Consider the following 19600-nt stretch of genomic DNA (forward strand, 5'->3'; position numbering starts at 1 on the left):
AGTAATCTGCTTTGGTCATGGTCAGCCATTTCAGAGTATGGTCCTTCCTCCTCAAAAATTAGCAACGACTTCCTGCAGAAATTCCACAGAGATTTTATGCACAAGGGCCCCAGGATATGGCCTCATGATGTAAAAACAGTGAGGAGAAGTGAGAATGTAGAAGAAGATATACACACATGGAAGAGCAAAACTTTTAAACAATGCTATAACTAGATGTAGATGATAAAGACACATCACCAATCTATTAGATTTCTTTGAGAGTATCAACAAGCATTCGGAGAAGGGTGAAACAGTTGCTACAGTTTACTTGGACTTTCAGAAAACCTTTAGCAGGGTCCCTCACCTAAGACTTTTAAGGAAATAAGTAGTTATGAAATAAGAAGGAAGGTCCTCTCATGGATCAGTAAGTAACTGGTTAAAAGATAGGGGACAAAGGGTAGAAATAAATGGTCAGTTTTCACAATGGAGAGAGGTAAACAGTGAGGTCCTCCATGGATCTGTATTGGGACCTGTGCTGTTCAACATATTCATTGATAATCTGGAAAAGGGAGTGAACTGTGAAGTGGCGAAGTCTGTAGACAACACAAAATTATTCAAGATGGTTAAGTCGAAAGCTGAGTGCAAAGAGTTACTGGGGAATCTCACAAAACTGGGTTACAGGACAACACAATGGCAGATGAAATTCAATGTTGATAAGTGCAAAGTAATGCCCATTGGAAAAAATAATTCCAACTATACAAATATAATGATGGGTTCTAAATTACCTGTTACCGCTCAAGAAAGAGATCTTGGAGTCATTGTGAATAGTTCTCTGAAAACTTCAGCTCTGTGTGCATTAGTTGTCAAAAGGCTAATAGAATATCAGGAATTATTAGGAAAGAGATAGAAAATAAGACAGAAAATATCATAACTCCACTATATACATTTGTGGTGTACCCACACTTGAATACTGTTCTGTTCCAATTCTGGTAGCTCCAGCTGAAAAAGCATATTGTGGAACTGGAAAAGGCTCAGCGAAGGTCAAAAAAAGATGATCCAGGGTATAGAATGGCTTCCATGACAGGAGAGATTAAAACTATTAGGGGTGTTCATTTTAGAATATATATGACTGGAGTGGGGATATGGTAGCAGTCTATAAAATCATGAATGGGTGTAGAAAAAAATAATAGAGAAGTGTCAGTTACCCTTTTCCACAATACAAAAACAAGTGGTCACCTGAATAAATTAATAAGCAGCAGATTTAATACAAACAAGAGAAAGTACTTTTTTACCCAATCCACACATAACCTGTGGAACAAATTGCCACAGGATGTTGTGATGGCCAAAAGTATAACTGGGTTAAAAAAAAAAAAAAAAAAAAAAACTAGATTAGTTCATGGAGAATAGGTCATCAATGGCTATTAAAAAAGTTGGTCAGGGATGCAAACTCATACATGGGGCAACCCTAAACCTCTGACTGTTAGATGCTGAGAGGGTAAGATATGGGTGGATATTTCCAAAATTGCCCTGTTCTGTATACTCCCCCTGAACTCTGGTACTGGCCACTGTTGTAAACAGGATACTGGGCTAGATGGACCATGGGTTTGATCCAACGTTACTGGTCTTACATTTGGAAATCATTTTTCTTAAGCACTGGGACTACAGTGTGTAATGAAAAAATAATTCAGGATAATATACTTTAAACACTTGATAATTCCCAGAAAAGAGGCCTAGCCATGCTGTTAGTTTTTCATATCTTTCTACATGAGAAAAGCTAATTACATATCATCAATATTAATGTGGAACAAAATGATATACTGTTGAAAAATGGAGAAAATAATGTTATATACAAAGGGGAATAAGAAGTAAAAGTCATGAGTAACCTGTGTTAAATCAAAGAAATACAGCTTAATGTATCATTATTGCTATTCATTATTATTTATTTTATTGTTAATAATTACAAATTTATATAAAGCCCTTCACAAGTACAATAGCTGGTCACTTTAAAGGAAAATTCAAAACAAAAGTAAAATGCAAACTGAAAGACTTTCAGATTAATTTAGCAAATCGTGTGTATGGATATGAGACAGTAGGTATCCTACTAAATAACATCTGAAATGGGAAATTATGCATGAGATTATGAGATATGAAATAAGTGACAGCTACATAGGTTTCTGAAAGAAAGAAAGAAAGAAAGAAAGAAAGAAAGAAAGAAAGGTCTGTCAAAAATAATACCCAGCTTCCTAGGTAAAGTTACTGGAGATCATTGATTTCTACAAAATATAATCCAAAATGGAACCTAGAAAAATCATTCTTAATAATGAAGCTTCAATCTTGTCTATGCTTAGACCCAATCCCACAACGACATATGCACTTCCGAATGTTGCATAGTCCTATTCAGGGTTTAAATTCTCTCAGAGTATTCCTGGAGGGCCCCGCGCCCCCCCCCCCCCCCCCCCCCCATGCTATAAAAACTCTAGGGGAGCTGAAAATATTTACCAAAGCTCCGCTCTGGAGAGCTCCAGCTGAATTTAAGCCCTGGCCCTCTTGCATTTAATACAATTACTTATTGTGTGAAAAAATGTATAACTTGTAACTTGTATAATTCTTTTGCCAGAGTGGAGCTTTAACGTGGAAAAAACAAAAAGCATATAGAAAGAGATGGGTTTTAAACAATGATCTCAATGGCAAAGATGGAAAATATCAGAATGACATCTAGTAGATCTGAGCACTGAAGATGTGAATCCCATCAACATAGCTGCAACATGCATGACTTATCAAAGTATGATGAAAAGGAAGGACTCACCAATGAACACTGAAGCACATCTTCATTTAAAGCATAACAAAATGAAAAGTGTGATCTGTATATGGTGTCAAATTTTATCCTCTGCCTTCCCCAACACTAATGCTGTAGTAGACAGTGTCCCTGTGCTCCTTCTTTTATATTTTGAAAACTTAGGTCTGCGTATCCAATGATCTCTTGCCCACACCATGCTCCCACACATATGTGCAAGGAAGCACCATGGAATAGACTTCTTCATTACACTGTTAAATGCATAGCTTTGCTATTATCTCCCTAGACCACAGCACTGTGGCAGATCTGCTGCTTTTGTGGCCTTGTGCACCTGGTTAGGAGGGAAGAGGAGGGATAACATTTGACCAATCATGTTGAAAAAAATAGTGGAGCGATTAGACTGGAACCAAGGTATTGAACAATCATGGAAAGCAATAGAATGGTAAATGCTGAAGTCATGTTGAATGGGTGGTAGTGTGGAAAGCAACTATTAAATAAGCAAAATCAGAGCTGACATCCATCCACACAATTTAGTCACCATAATATTAAACGCTTTTAGCAGTGCTGTTTCATTATAGCTTTAAATCCTAACTGTGAATGGCAGGGGCCAACCAGAACAGACGCAAAAATTAGATTTGTCCAAGTGGCCACAACCTAAGAAACAACCAAAGACCCCTAAAGGCAACTCATCCTGGCAGTAGTGAAAGGGAGTCAGGGGAAGCCACAGCCTCTCTGAGCTGGCAATAGCCAGATCTCCTTTTGCAGTGCTCAGATCCCAAGCAATTAACTATCCAAGGTTAATCAGCCCTCTTCCATCTAAAGCCCTGCCAGCACCAGCAAAATGGGGGAGTGAGATGTCACCTCTCCAGACAGGAGGACAGGCATGTTTGGGAGTGAAAGTATGTGCATGTGATATTGTCCAGCCAAAGCATGGTGAGGAATCATAAAGGAGAAGAAAATAAATTAGACAAAGAAGAGCGCTCTAGAGAGTAATTGTGGACAGAGTGCGCCTGGAGCTGATCAATTTTGCTTGAGGTGAATGTAGCGAAATCATCAAAGCAAATGCAACCTGGCCATCTGATATTTGAGGAGGAGTATTGTGTGAAGAGTTAAACTTGCTTAAAATATCATTGTAATGTATGGTTTGAGGCCTTGGCCAAAGAAACAAAGAAATGTTTGTTTGTTTGTCTCTCTCTCTCTCTCTCTCTAGTCCATTCAGGCCTCTGGAAACACTAAGCATGCTCAGAGTCTTAGTGCAGGTATTAGTATAGGCTTCAGTGCGGCAAGCAGGTGCATCTTAATTAGTGGGTTTGGAGCCATAATCATTGTTCTCATATTGTTCCCACAGAGAAGTATCAAACTGATCGATGCTATGGCTGAATCTTGTCAATTTTTCAAATCATTTTCCTACAAAATCAAATATTATTTTTGGTTTTCACTTACTACTTCATAATATTTTGGCTTGAAAATGTATTGGATTTAAAAACACCACCACCAAAAATAATAAACCTTATTCTGTCATTTTGCCTTTTGTTCTGCCTTTTCTTTCCTTTTCCTTTTCCTTCCCTTCTATTTCTTTTTGAATCTTGGTGTACCTTTTCCCCACTCTCATTTTCAGTGTCCATTTTCATTCAGTTTAAATTCTCCTCTTCTTTTCTCTTCCTCCTGTTTTAAAATCTCCCTATGTTCCTTACCCTCTCCTATTTGAGGAGTCTTACTCGCCAAGTTGTCCTTCTCTTCAGTCCCTAATTCTGCACCCCATCACCTCTCCTAATCCCTGAATTACAAAGGGATGACTGACCTCAGCAGTTGTTAGAAGCTACAGTCTCCACTCACATACCTGTGCAGAGCATTAGTTCAATTGAAGAATCAGAGCTTAATTTGCTGCCCCACTGCTGCGTCAGCACCTATCGCTACACTTAGGGTGGGATCCATGAAGAGACTCAGTCATTGCAATGTCGAGAGTCACAATGCCTAACTTTTAGGTGCCTAAGAAATCATAAGAACAACAGCACAGTTCACAAAGCTGAGGTAGGCATCTAGGCTCCTATACACTGAATGGGGAGAAATAGGCACGTTAGAATGTAATTCACAAAAACTAGTATGCTTGGTGGGGAGCTGTCTAACCTAGGCAGATGGAGATGCCAATGACAGGGGTGTGTGCTAAGACCTGCCCGTCTCTCAGAGATCGGTTTCTAAGTCTGAGCTACAGCGAGGTGCCTATTTCTGCTCAGTGATCCACAAATAGGAACCACCTACTTAGGCGCTTAAGGGGTTTCTTGTAGGAATGAGTTAAGTGCTTCTTTCTCTCCATTTGGACAGGAGAGGAGGTGCCTGCCTTATTACTTTTATCCCACTGTTTAGAGCATTCACTTGGGATGTGGAAGACCCAGAATCAATTCCCCCCTCTCTGCCAGAATTTGAAGAGGGCTCTTCCACTTCTCAGGAGAGCTGCTGTAGACACTGAGCTCTATGGGATATTCTGATGTGGGGGCTGTGTGGGGTCCCTCAGTCTCTCCTGTTGGAGCTGTTACACTGTGGATAAATAATGAAAGCATGATTGCAGCAGGGGGAATGGACCCTGGGTCTCTCACCTCAGTGACCTAACCACTGGACTGCACAGTCATTATCACTCTCACTTTCTCTCTCTCTCTCTGGCCTGGTGATTAGTTAAGTATTTTTCCACAGTAGAACAGTCATTGGACCAGAGAAAGAGAGTGTGAGAATGAGTCTTTAGTAGGGAACCCACTTAGGAAGGAATATCCCGGAGCTCAGTGGTTAAAGTAACCCACCTGAGAAGTAATAGACCTCATATTAAAATTTTTGCTCTTCCTCTGGTAGAGAGGGGAGAATTGAACTTGTCTCTCCCACATCCCAGTTGAGTGTGCTATCAATTGGGCAAAACGTTATAAAGTGGCCACCTTCTCTGGCCAGCTGGATTTTGAATGGGACCTGATATGGTAGGTAGCCTCTGAGCACACCTACTGGTTCAGACCCTATATGCAACTTAGATGGCTGAACTCCTGTCTTTCTCCAGTGTGAATCATACTGGGGCTTAGGTGTTTGGATACCTAAATGGAGGCAGCAGTGCACATGCTCAGAAGCTGAAACATAGGTGCCTAGGGAATTTTTACTCTGAAAACTTAAGCACCTAAACTCACTCAGTCCCTCCAGGATCGATGAGAGTTTTGTGGATTGCAGTGGAGCCAAAACTTGGACTTTAGACACTTACACCTGAGACTTTGGCATCTGCGTTTGGGCTTTAGGTACCTAAGTACCTTTGTGGATCTGGGCCCGAGTACATAGTGTGACATGGCTGGGTTGCCAAGAGTTCCTTATTATAAGAGAGATTCCTAATTTTTTTATCTCTGTACAGTAAGATTAGGAGTTGCTGAGTGCTGCAAAAAAGAAGCAAGAAATGCCCCTGGTGAATGTAGGTGAGTACTGCTTGTTAATAATAATATAATGATAATAATATTGGGAGGCAGGGTTGGGCGGGGGTGCTAGGAAAACAGTCCCTTATTTTTTAAATACAATGCTGGCAACCCTAAAGCGTGATAAGGAGAGAGGCTCTCCTCTGTTCTCAGACAGACAGTAGATGAAACCCATTTCCAAGAAAAGCTCCTTGCTAGCTCAGAGATGTGGGCTAAACAGCTAAAGCCAACATAACCCTTATGTGTCTATTAATGAATCTAGCCCTGTGTGACCAAAGAATGATCATGCTGCTGGAGTATACAACTTTATATGCCAAGGACCCTATCAGCATCGGTAGTCTTTGTCATAAGGTACATCCACCATATGTGTTTACAAGGAGTCCTACCCAGGGCTCAATCAAACATATCACATATGGAATTCATATTCTCTTTTTATACTGTACACTACATTAACTTACTTTATTTTATCATGTAAACAACACCCCCCTCCTCCAATCAATCAAACAAATGTTGATAAAGAGCAGAGGCCTAGGGAGCCAGCAGGTAGGGTGTTAACTCTCTCCTTAGATCTCACACAGCTGTATGAGCATGGCATCATGAAGTCTAGCTGGGCCTAATCAGACACTCAGAGGAAAGCCAGGGATCTCCATAAAGCTGGCTTACAGAGGAGTAAGAGCTTTCTATTTTACTGCTAGATGATTGGGTAGTGCTTTAGCTGAGCTTCTTTATTTCTGTACAAATCTTGGGTTTAGCTTGTGCAATCCACAATATGGGTGATACAAATTTGGGGACAGATTCTTTGGTGAAGTTTTGTTTAGAAACTGCTTTGGTTGCATAAATGCACTCATTTACTGTTCTCCATTGTTCACCTTAATTTCAGATCTGGGCCTATCACACAGAGCATGAGAGGGCAATATATAGTAACTAGGAAATGGCTACTGGAATTGCTTCAGCAAACTCTGCTTATGTTGGTTATCCTGGTGCTGGGACCTAAGAGATTCCAAAATACTGTTTCCAGATCCTCTGCTGGTGGTGCTACTCAGCATCTTAACATAAGAAAAAGGCTGATAAATAAGTTCCATGCTCACTATAATGGGGATTGGAGGGTGCTGTGAGCAGGAAAAAAACAATGAACATTATCAGTTGATGTACAGCACTGGAGGCTTCAAAGAGACTGCTGTTAAAAAGACAGATATATAAATTAAGGCCTCAAAGTCTACTACAGCCTTGGGAAAAGAACACAAAGGAACTGCTATGTAGTCAACCTTATACCAGTAATCACCTACAACAAGAGCTGACAATCTGTCACTAAGGTAATGCAGGGCGAACAGCACACTGAATGCCTGGCTCTATTCTCAAGAGCTACCTGCTTCCACTTTGCCAAAAGTATGATCTCACAAGCATGTCAAAAGTGGGATTCTTCTTCCAATGTCCTCAGTAACTAACTGGAAGTGTGACTTGCTGCCTGGCTGAATAAACAAACTATCAACTAATCCAGTTTGAGACTAGTGATGAAACTTTGCAAAAATATGCATGAAACTCTCTGCAGTACAAGCCGATGAGACGAAGAGCTTTGTCTTCAGTGATGGAGATGCAAAAAAAACAAACAAACAAAAAAAAACCCTCAGTAGATGATGTGCATGTACTCGAATCCCTCATGTGTATTCAAATTTGGAAGAGAAAAAAAGATGTTTAAGTTGCCTGGGCAGGTAAGTTCTTTTCTTTTCACTACTTCTTTCAGCAGTTCTGCTATCTGGCTGGTGTTCTCAGATATGCACCTAGATGCTATGATTTCTCAATGTGAATGAGGTTAATGATGCATTTATTTGAAGCATATTATTCAGACATTTGAAGGCATAGGCACCTAACAATGCACATAGTCACCCAGATGGATTTTCAAAAAATGATGAGATACCTATCTGATTGATTTTTTAGATGCTCTGTCATTTCTGAAAATCCCACTGGATGACTAGATGCATCTTTAAATGTCTAACTACCTATACAAATCTGGCCTTAGATATCTATGTTGTACAGTTTCAGACAGACTGTGATCCTAATAAACAATGGAGAAAAACAGGAGATTAAGTGTGGGGAGACTGCTTGGTTGTAGTTGCAGCTGTTTTCTTTAAACTTCTCCTGTTTAAAGATGGACTTTGATTCCATATAGTGATATGAGAGAATTTCCCTACTCCATATTTCTGAATGAAATTGAGATCTTCTTATGTCTGTATATTTTTTGAATATCAACATGGACTTTACATGAATCACAAAATGAATTTTGTGCACAATAGCACAAATATCGCTGCTGATTGAAGCACCAAATCTCTCTCACGATTTCGCAAGTTACCTGATAGGACAGTCTGGAGTAACCGATGCCTTAGAGAGCAGTGGGAAGAAACACCTTTCTTGCTACACTGCTTGTGAATGGTGCAGCAGGCAGGAGGCTGACTCCTCAGGGAGTTAGAGGGAGCAGATATTACTTGCAGACAACATACATTCTTAATGGCAAATGTAATGGGCATGATTCTTTACTGCTTTATATCTTGTGTAGTCACTTACACCTGTAAAAGGTGGATACAAAATGATACTCAGTCAAAATTCTCCAGGCACGTACACAATGGAAAGTTTTTACACTCACTTTGAACAAGTACAACTAATTTATGGTATTTTAATTTGGAATTTTCTGGCATAATTTGTTGGGCTCTTGGCTTGCCTCCTTTTGCTACAACCCTGTTCCACTTTGCTATGCAGTGGAAGGTTTTCTTGTGGCTCTTGCCTGGAGCAATCAGGGGTGTTTCTGTGCCACCTGTAGGTGGGTGCTTGAATGGCCAGTGCTTTGTTTCCCTTTAGTGGATGAACATGTTTGAGATCCTGTATTTATAGTTACAGTAGCATTTCCAAACTATAGCCCAGAGCCTGCAGACACTTATTCACATGCTTTAATTTATAGATGACGTTAAAGGCTCTGCACTATTCATGCCAAAAGTTAAACGTATGCGTGAGTATTTGCAGAATCTTTGCTGATTGTGTTCCTGTGAAGTGAAAAGACGTGGTCTTTCCATTAGGAATCTCATATATTATTTCTAGTATATCTTTTTTGGCCTTCTGTGTGAGACATATTGCTCCCCTCCATAAACATACACACAATCCAAGCATACACATGCTTGTCTAGAAACCTCATATTCTTCTCTTTGAGATGGATTAGCTGTAATGGGTAGAGATATCTTCCATCTGCTCTCAACAGAAAGAGAAACTTTTTACATCTCATTCTTCTTCTGCCGTTCAAGAGGATCATGAAGTTTCTGAGTTAGAAAAAGGATTAAGATTCTATTTGGTTTTCTTGGCAAGTTGATCCAGACAGAAAATTCTGGCACTGTCAATCATCTAGACATATCATTTTCCTTTTCTTTTAAGTATATCAGCACCACTTATACTGTTTGCAAGTGACAGTTTGTGATCATTGTTATGCCTATATCTGAGAGAAAGAGGCTTATGGTTTCTATATTCTTGGTGATTTGTATTCACAATATGATTTGTTGTACTCCAGGAAAAAGGGTCTCCTTTCACATGTCAAGCTTAATTGGTACTCAGGTATAGGCTAGTGGGACGCTAAACAATATTGTCCAGCAGTGGTGTGTTTTAATAAAATGCCATCAGTTTGGTAAATTGACTAGTTCATCGAATATGAAAAAATATATAATTTTGGATATAACATCAATATGTCTCCTACTGTTCTCTACAAGTAAAGGGTAATAAGGAAAGCTGGTTGGATTACTCATTGCAGATTAATCATTTGATAAATGTAGCCCTTCTGTTCATGAGTTTAAAAAAAAAAATGTGTGGTTTGTAATTGTTCCAAAGACAATTTATGCAAACAAATAGTAGCCTATGTGGTTGTTGGCTAACTTTTACCATTTGTTATTCGTTTTTAATGGTGTGTGAATGGTCACCTTAGTCATACAGTAGTGGTTCTGCTTTCTGGCTGATTGAAACTTTTGAAATAGGTGGATAGCAAATATTAAAATTTGTGAGCTACGTGTATAGATGAAAAACTTCATTGCAAGTGATTATGAAAAGCAGATAGGTGGCATGAACATGGCTGACCTGAATAGCCTTTCATAATTCAATGGAATTTTGCTGTATTTGAGCAACTCCAATTGTTGTTGTTGTTGTTGTTGAGTATTTATACCACTGTGGCATCCAGAGACCTCGGTCAGAATTGGGGCCCTTTGTGATAGGTGCGATACACATACATAAGAAGGCATGGTTCCTTTTCCACAGTTTCCAAGGCCTCAGTCCTGCAAGTCACTCTACACAGGCACCCTGCTGTGCTCACTCAGAGTTCAATGGACTTCAACGGTGCTCCAGTCAATTTCAAGGTTTGGGCTTATGCAAGCAAATAGTATAGGAAGGGTGAGGGAACGCGCTACAAAGATGTACATGTGATTTTTTAAAAATTTTTATTTTATTTTTATTTATTTTTGTTGCTGTAAACATGTTCACCATTTTTCAGTTGCCTGGGCTCAGCCAAGAGATTCCTCTTCAACACAATTTATTTTTAATTTTTTTTGGCTTTAATAACCTTTGATTGAAATTCAGCTTTTCCCTCAGCTTTATCTAAGTGAGCATAGTATGCAGGCCAGAGTCATAAAACATCTGCAGCAATGGCTGTAAGCAGAGTAGAATCAAACAAGATAAGTTTTGGGCTTCTAGCAAGCAGTGCTTTAACTCTTTCAAAACTAGCCTGAGAAGTATTTCCCCAGGAACAACTAGTATTAACATGTAATAATATCCACAGGGTTTCTACAACTGTTGCAAAAGCTGGAAAACACTTGGCAGTTCATGCAGTAAGTCCCAGAAAAGAATATATATAGGGCCAGATATTCCAAAGAGCTAAGATCCACTTTTTCAAGTGATCAGCATCCATAGTTAGAGTCAGATTTTCATGAGAGGTCAATTCACTCTTTGTCACCAAAATAAGGGACAGATTTTCAGAAGTGTTCAGCACCCAGCAACTCTCATTGTGACACGTTTGGGAAAAATCTGGCCATAAGAGTTTTGTACCAGCCTATTGAGCTACTTGGAAAATCTGGCCATTTCGTTTGGTATCCAAATGGCAGCTGAACTCTCTGGAAAATGTAGCCCTGATTGTGCGTGCTGAGCCCTTGTGAAAACGTAAGATCCGAAGTATTATGATGCAGGGGTACCTGACAATATGTCTTTTGCACCTTCAAAGAAGAAAAATCTTGCTGCCACTCAGCTCCAAGAACAGCTGCCCAGTATTTGATGACTGTTAATCATATCTGCATTATTAGATTTCCAGAGATAAAAGCACACACGCAAATCACATTTTGCTCTTGGTAACGGTATTTAGACACATCCATTGTTCTATGTAGCTATTCTTCTCTAGGCTTTGTAGTTCCTGAGTTACATTTTCTTTTGCAAACTAAAAAGTGCCTGAGTTTCAGTTGCTGAGGGTCCATATTCCATTTTTACTTCTTACACTAGACTGTACAACTACATTTGTTTATCTTATTCATTGCAGTCTGCCTCAGTGCAGATGGAAAATAAACAAATAAAGTCCTTGTCTGCCAGAATGGAAGAAACATATCCATTCAAAAACTAAAGTCTTAAAGTAGCAAAATATTTGATTCCAAGAATAGATATGCCCATTTTTACAACATAATTGATCACTGAGGACCAGTGAGTCCGGGACTTTTATGTTGAATGGTACCTTACGCCATGTATGGAGTGGAGAGATCTTGTATGTAAGGCGCTACTTAATAAAGGTGTTGGAATCTAGGCCTGCATGCAGCAAGTACGCTGAAGAAATTACAGCTGATCATTTTATTGGAGCCGTGGTTCTCAAAGTTACTTGATCAGGCCCCACTTCTTTGTGTCTGTAGTCATTTACGCATCTCCACCACAAGTACATATACCACCACCCAGCTCTGAAGAGAAAGCAGAGAGCAGCAGCTGCTGGCTGGGCATCCAACTCTGAAGGGAGCACCACACCAGTAGCAGTGCAGAAGTAAGGATGCAATGTGAAAAAGTGATATTTGTCAATATCACTTTTCACAGCAGACTTAGCACCCCATTGCCACCCATACTTCTGTGCTGCTGCTGCCACCCCGAGCTAAGAGCCAGAGCCCCGTCGCCACTAGGTGAGGGATTGTGAGGTGTAGAGATGAGTCTGGGCCCAGGTGGTCGGGCTCCAACTGTCCCCTTTATACCTGCCCCCCCCCAGGTGTGCACAGCCCTTCGGTAAGATCCCCAGCCACCTGGGGCTGACATCCAGAGCTCTTAAAAAGCACACAGCTCTCACCTCCCTTGACACATTCCCGCACCTCCCTTGGGAGGCCCACCCCATAGTCTGAGAACTACTGAATTAGGATGCAGCATAATGCATAGGCTCTAAGAGGCTCAATTAAGGTTGTATTAACATTAACTGCATTCATTATTTTTTAATCCTTCACTTTGTAATCTTAATATTGTCTTAACTTAGTTTTTTGTGTGAAATATATTAAAAAAAAAATTATGGAGAGAAAAACTACAGTTTAAAAAAAAAAATTCCCCTTACAGTTTTAAAAGATTTGAAGAAATTGAAAGTTTTTTTTTTTTTTTTTAAATTTCAAGATTTGCCCAATTTAAGTATGTACCTGCTAGATTAAAATATAAACAACAGGGGCTCAAAACCTAGAAGGCAACTAAAAAGAACATGAATTATATCATTTTTAAAATTTCATGATTTCAAAGCTGGTCTCATGATTTGGACCTGATTTGTCCAAAGCTTGACCTGGATAATACGGAATTTATTTCAGGCCGTGTGTGAAGATGAATCTTTTACCATTTATGAAGCTCATCAGCTCTCATTTGCATCAGATAACTTCTGTTTTTCTTATCCATAATTTCATAGTGCAATGTATGACCTTTTAGAAAGCAATAAGCATAATAAGGCAAAATGGATGAGATCACAGAGAAACCAGTCTCCAATTAAAGAAATACATCAGAAAAAAACATCAGGGCCAAATCCTGTGCACAGCTCCCTATACTTTGTTGGGGGATGCAGCTGCTTAAACCATCACTGACTTTGATCCTCAGACATTTTGGCTTTAACGTATGAATCTTAATAAAACATTGTATGTGTTTGTTTTGTTTTTTTGTTTTTTTTTAATAAATCTCTACTTTTCCTAATTTCACTTGCCTTTTTTTCAGCTTTATTTTAAAGCTATAGTCAGCTTGTTAGTGGTAGTAATGGTTTGCTATTTTAAAATAGTTATCCTATGCTCTCTTTTTCATCTAACTGGCCCTGTAATATTAATTACAGTTCCAAAATAAAATGACTTGATTTTGACCTTAAACATTGATCAGTAGGGAAGCTGAAATGAAGCATTAAAAAAATAAAACAAAACCATTACAAGTTGGCACACAGTTCTCTATAAACAAGCAAATTTATTCCTAAGGTGAAAGCATTACAGAAAAAAACAATACATGTTCCTACATGCATGCTAAAAGCTTACCAGAGGTCACCCATCAGTCTTATGGGGTCCTAGTAGGCCAAAGTCTTTCCAACCCTTCCCAAAGTGCTGTGCCTCTCCGTCCACTTTGGATGTCAAGTCCTCTCCATTTGCTGAATCAGAAAGATGGGCCTGAATCAGTTTAAACCTAGCCTTTTTATATCGAAAGCCCTTTGTCTGTTGGTCTGTAGAAAACCCACTTTTAACCAGTAGTATTTCTCTGGAGGTATTTACAACCTTCGTGATTCACTTTAATCACCCCCTTGTTCCCTCCCCCACCCACACAATGCTTTTGGTCCCTGGAGGAGTTGTGATAACACTCCCCACTGGAGTTGCATGCAATCCCTATCCCATAGTGATACATAAATTTAATACAATATGGTTCCCAAAGATACTGCATGTAAATTACTTAGGACCCTACATCCCGCTGAAAGTAAATGGAACTTGTTCCCCTAAATCTCTAGGTGCTTTTCAAAAATCTTCCCATTAAGCTTTTATATCACATTTGAAAAGTGGTGGTGCTCTCGCAACTGGTGACAAATTGTAAGGGTATTACCTAAGGACTTCCAATGGAGGCAGCACTGCTGTGGTGGCCAGACAACAGAACAATATTTTGTTTATGACATGCTGCCATTGGCTAGTCCCAAGTATTCTCATTAGCACTAACTTTGGTTGTCTGTGTTGTGCCTCCCATAAATGAGTGCAGAAATAACCCCTTTCCTAATTTAATTACTGTTTGCAAAGAGCCTAGGTGCCTTGGGAGGCTATTATATAGTCCTGAGCATGCACCATTTTCCTATACATTTCACTCTGTAATATTTGGACCCAACAGAGAAGGAGATAGGCACAGAGGAAGCTGATAAAAACACCGCTATCTGCTATTGAGACTTTATTGTTCTTCAAGTAACAAAACTGAAACTAATATGAAAGTGAGGCTTTATCCTGGGAAAGAGGAAGTGTTCATATTGCTTTACCTACTGCAAAAAAATTCCAAATATATATACATTACCATTTACATGGCTAACATAAAACACTATATAATCTAACTAAAAGTTGCAGATGGACTACTGCAGGCTCTTAAATTTGAAGGGATTATTTTTCTTGGAATGGCAAATCACTAACTAAACAAGTTTTATACTCAGGCTAGTCCATTTATACCAAAATAGTATGGAGCCAAATGGTATGTGCTGAATTTCATTTAATTCTGTTCTGAAGAATTTCAGAGTTTCGATGTCCATTGTCAGTCACCACCTGTAACAGCAAACCAAATTGCTTAAACAAGGTATAAAAATGTCCAATGGTCATTGGTAGCTATAGTATTATTCATTCTGAAAACCCATGTCCATTTCAAATGGGTATCAACTATGACCAAAAGCATATTAACTTCTAAGGTCTGGCAAAGTCCACGTGAAAACATGTCCAAGGAGTCTGATGCCACGACCAACAGTATAGATGAGCTGGGCCAGGAGCATGCTGAATTTACTGACATGTAATACAGCACTTTGCCTTCCTCTCAATGTCTTCGTTGATCCCTGAGCACCAGACATGACTACGGACTATGGCCTTCTTCTGTACAGTGCCAAAATGATCTTTGTGAATAGCTTCCAAAACCTCAAAATGAAGTGATTTCAAAATGATCACTCCCATTCCCCATAAAACGCAACCATGATTTCCAGATAACTCAAGTTGACGTGACAAGAATTTTGTAAACTGGGGATTTTTATGATCCAACACTTTCCCTCGTAGTACCATTCCTTTCACAAGAGAAAGCATATCATTGTTAGCAGTTTCTTTGCTCATGATGTGCTAATGATAGATAATCTATCCAACAAACTGAGATAAAACACTTTATCTGAAGTTTCTTTGGGTTGATGAGAGCTTGGATATGGTAGGTGTGACAGCCCATCAGCATTGCCATGCTGAGTCCCTTTATGGAATTGAAGAGTTCAGGAATGAGCCAAAGGTATCAATGCCCATCATTGGATATGAGTAGCAGCTAATGACAGAATTCCATGCTTCGGTCCAAAAATGGAAAGTAATGGATGATGATCTGTTAGTAAGGTAAAATGTCTACCACAGAGATAGGTATGGAACTTCTGAATTTTGAAGATAATGCTGAGAATTTTCTTGCTCTGTTTCCACAGAGTTCTTGGAGTGGTGAATGTTTATGAAGTGAAGGCAATTTGTTTCTCCATGCCACCAGGAAAAATGTGGGTAAGAACCACACCCACGCCAGATGATGAAGCGTCAAAAGCTAATTAAAATGGTAGTGAGGCATCACAGTACATAAGAACTTTGGCTGATGTCACCAGTTTCTTTCTTCCTTAAATGCACAATCACACTCTTTAGTCCACTTCCATTTTTGCTTTGCTTGTACCTCGGGAAGGGGTCAGCTCACCACTGGCACTTCCTCATGGCCAGGTGTGGCACAGCAACTTGCTCTCCAGTGGGGTCTGCTGCCAATGGCTGCCTCACCTCTGCGGTGGCCTTTTGGACTTCACGCCCTCCAAGATGTCATCTCTGTACAGGGAAACTGTTTTTACCGTGCACTATCTGCACCTGATTTCCTTCTATTGGTTGTGTGTCTGTACTGCAGAATAGAGAATTCTTCTTTTGCTGCACCTGGGCTCCTTCTGCTGACTATAGACCATCAGCGCAGGCTACAGGCTGTTTCTCTGCCTGCCTGCTTGCATGTAGTCAGCCAAGATGGCTGCTTGCTTCCCCCTCAGTTCCAGCTCATTGCAGTAATTGCAGAACCCATCTCCTTTGTTCTATCTTTATTTGCTTACTTCTCCTCTCCTCTCTGGCTCACACTGTATCTGAAGCAAAATGTTACAGCAGTCCGCAGCAGAGGAGGAGACAGACAGACATGGAGGGAGCTGATAGAAACACAGCGGTTTGGTGTCAAGTCTTTATTGTTCTTCTGGCAGCAAAACTGAAACTCACATGAAAGTGAGGCTTTGCACTGGGGACAGGGGAATGCTCTAACATTTAGAGGGTCAGGATATCACACACTCCACTCAAGTGTCAGTATAGCCCCTCTTCCTATGAATCTGTTAGAAACTTCTCTTTCTCACTACGTAGTATCCTGAAATGAAAGAGCATAAATTCTATATCCTGCTCTGTGTATGTTGTAAGGTGATGACTGTGTGCAGCCATGGATTGTTATGTGGGATTACATGGGGGGATATATTTTCAAAAGCACCTAAATTACTTAGGAGCCTAAGTCATATTTTCAAAAAAGTGAGTTAGCAATTAAGAGCCTCAATCCCATTTACTTTCAGTGAGAATCAGGCTCCCAGATCACTTTTGAAAATGAAATTTAGGCTCCTTAATTAATTTGGCACGTTTGAAAATTTCACCAGTGGTCTTTTTATCTTATTTCTAGGTAGGTTTTTGACCAAAGTTTCTCCAAGATACATGAGTTTTGACTGAAAATCTGCACTGTGGTCAAAAGTGCATTTTTTAAAGATCCCTTGTAGAGCTTTCTGAAAATTTTGGCGCAATTTAGATCTGCAACATCTGAAGAGTACTGCTAGTTTTTCCTCTTTGGACTGCGTTCCATTTTATCACTGTGGCATACATTCATTTTTATATAAATGACCAAATTGTAAGTGCCAAAGTTCCTTCCAAGGTCCTTTTTAGAGCCTTCTCCTTTTCTCCTCCCATCCTGATCTAAGTGTTTTTCCAAGGAGGGCTGGTTTTCACTTGCTCTAGGACTAATCAATGCTGCTTCGGTATATAGGTTACTTAAAGGCTCCATTCCACTTGGTTGATGAGTGTATTCCTTCCACAGAGTTCCCAGATCTTGGTGGTTTGTGGAGTGAGAGATAAAAACGCTGTATTTGGATTCTGATGTGGCAGCTCAAGGCTGCCAGTCTGACCCTATGACCTTTATTACTTTATAAAAAATAATGAGCATTGCTTGCAAATGCTCTAATATTCAGCTTTATGCAAATGACACAATTAGCTTTTAGAGAGGTTGCAATTTATATGATTATTATGTTATTCACAATGTGATTTTTGTCAATATTTGGAGCCGATGATGATTTGTTTTTACGTGGTAAGAAAAACTGCTTCAACATTATTCAGTTGTGACCCAAGGTTGGCAACATACTGTGATTTTCTTTTAGAATTCTCCAGCTTTATAAGTCTCCACTTATGAAGTTTGTTAATGACTGTAAATATCTGAGCATCTGGCTGAACTTTCGCTGAAGGAACCATGCTATAAAAAGTTATTAATGTTAAATTTGATGCTATTTAGACTGGAGAATACACTGCAATATATACCATCGAGAGTAATACTACACTGGCATTGGCTAGATGACATAATATGTTTCTTTCATCTCCAACTATCTTCTGATTCTTTGATACTAGGAACAACATGTGTTTTATTATTGATTAAGATTTATATTATGGTGGCACCCAGATATCATCTAAGATCAGAGTCCAGTGGTGCTGGGTGCTGTGCAGACATGATCATAGGCAGTTCCTACTCCTAAAGAGCTTGCGGCCAAGACAGAGACCAGTGGTGGGACAAAGGAAGTCTTACACATGAGTTTAAATTTTCAAAAGTGTTTAAATTACTTAGGTTTCTAAACAGAGCTGGGTGAATAATTGTTTTTGTGGTTCACTGGTAGTTACAAAAAACTGGAAAAAAAATTGATGCTGGTTGAACCAAATCGAAAAATGCTGAAATTTTTCAGGGAATCACAAAATCCATTTGGAGTTGACTGAAACATTGTTTGACCCAAAACACTTTATTTGGGGGCATTTTTAAAGAGCAAGATTCACAAAATTGGTGTGTGCATCTGTGCCACCACCATTGAAACTTTTAGCCCTGTGGTTAGGGTACTTACTTAGGAAGACCCCGGTAAATTCCTCCTCTGCTTGTTGTGGGGCAAGGATTTGAACTTGGGTCTCCTACCTCACAAGAGATTTGTCCTAATATGGGGCTATGGTGTATTCTGGGGCAGAGTTCACTCAGCCTCTCCTTTTGAAGCTGAACCACTTTGTATCGAACACTTGCACAGGCACTGGGCCAGAGAAAGAATGAAAAGTGCCTATATAGCCTGGTGGTTAGAGCAGTAACCTCAACTGTTGGATATTCAAATTCAAGACCTTGCTTCAATTAATATTTAATTATTCATACAAAGTGGAAAACCTTCAAGAGGAGAGACTGAGAGAGACATAGTCCAGTTGTTAGGACACTCTTCTGTGATGTGGGAGACTCAAATCTCTTCTCCACATCATGCGGGGGGGGGGGGAGGGGGTGTTGAACCTCAGTCTATCACATCCCAGGAAAGTGCCCTAACTAGTAGACTAAAAGTTATAAGCTGGGGCATCAAAATAACCTCCTACTCCAATATTTTTGTGAATCGAGCCCTCCCCCTCCAATTTTGGCCATACCTATTTGGCAATTTCATGTCAAATTTGTGAGTATTTTGGGGTCAATCAAACTTTCATTTTTCAGTTAATAAACTATTCATCCAAAAATGTTATTCAGCTCTACTTCTAAGTCCCGTTTTATGTCTGCCTTATTTTCCCCATTCTACAGATGGGGAACTGAGGCACAGAGAGATTAAGGAAGTCTGTGGCAAAGCCATGAACAGAACCCAGATTTCCTGAATTTTCCTCTAGTGCCTTAACCAATAAGCCATCCTTTCTTTTCAAAAACATCTGCATCTGATTCATCTGATGAAGTGGGTTGCAGCCCACAAAAGCTTATGTCTGCAGAAATTTTAGTTTTTAAGGTGCTACAGGACTCTCGTTGTTTTTGCTGTATACAGACTAACACTGCTACCCCTCTGGATCTTTTCTTTTCAAACTTACAAAACGGAGATCTCACAGATAGAACATCTTTGGACACCGACTCA

At 39.7% G+C, this 19600-nt stretch overlaps 1 long non-coding RNA gene across 1 annotated transcript in view; it reads left to right on the forward strand.

The window, feature by feature from the left end:
- Positions 1-5617: 5617 nt before the first annotated feature.
- Positions 5618-19600, forward strand: part of LOC137167155 (uncharacterized) — a 34333-nt gene continuing 20350 nt past the window's right edge. The window contains exons 1-3 of the long non-coding RNA XR_010924028.1: positions 5618-5733; positions 6150-6210; positions 7088-7916. This is a non-coding gene — a long non-coding RNA (uncharacterized lncRNA). The remainder of the gene's footprint in view (positions 5734-6149; positions 6211-7087; positions 7917-19600) is intronic.

This window comes from Emydura macquarii, unplaced genomic scaffold (assembly GCF_026122565.2).
Source record: "Emydura macquarii macquarii isolate MOO-44397 ecotype Brisbane River unplaced genomic scaffold, CSIRO-AGI_Emac_v2 contig_320, whole genome shotgun sequence".
Taxonomy (NCBI): domain Eukaryota; kingdom Metazoa; phylum Chordata; order Testudines; family Chelidae; genus Emydura; species Emydura macquarii.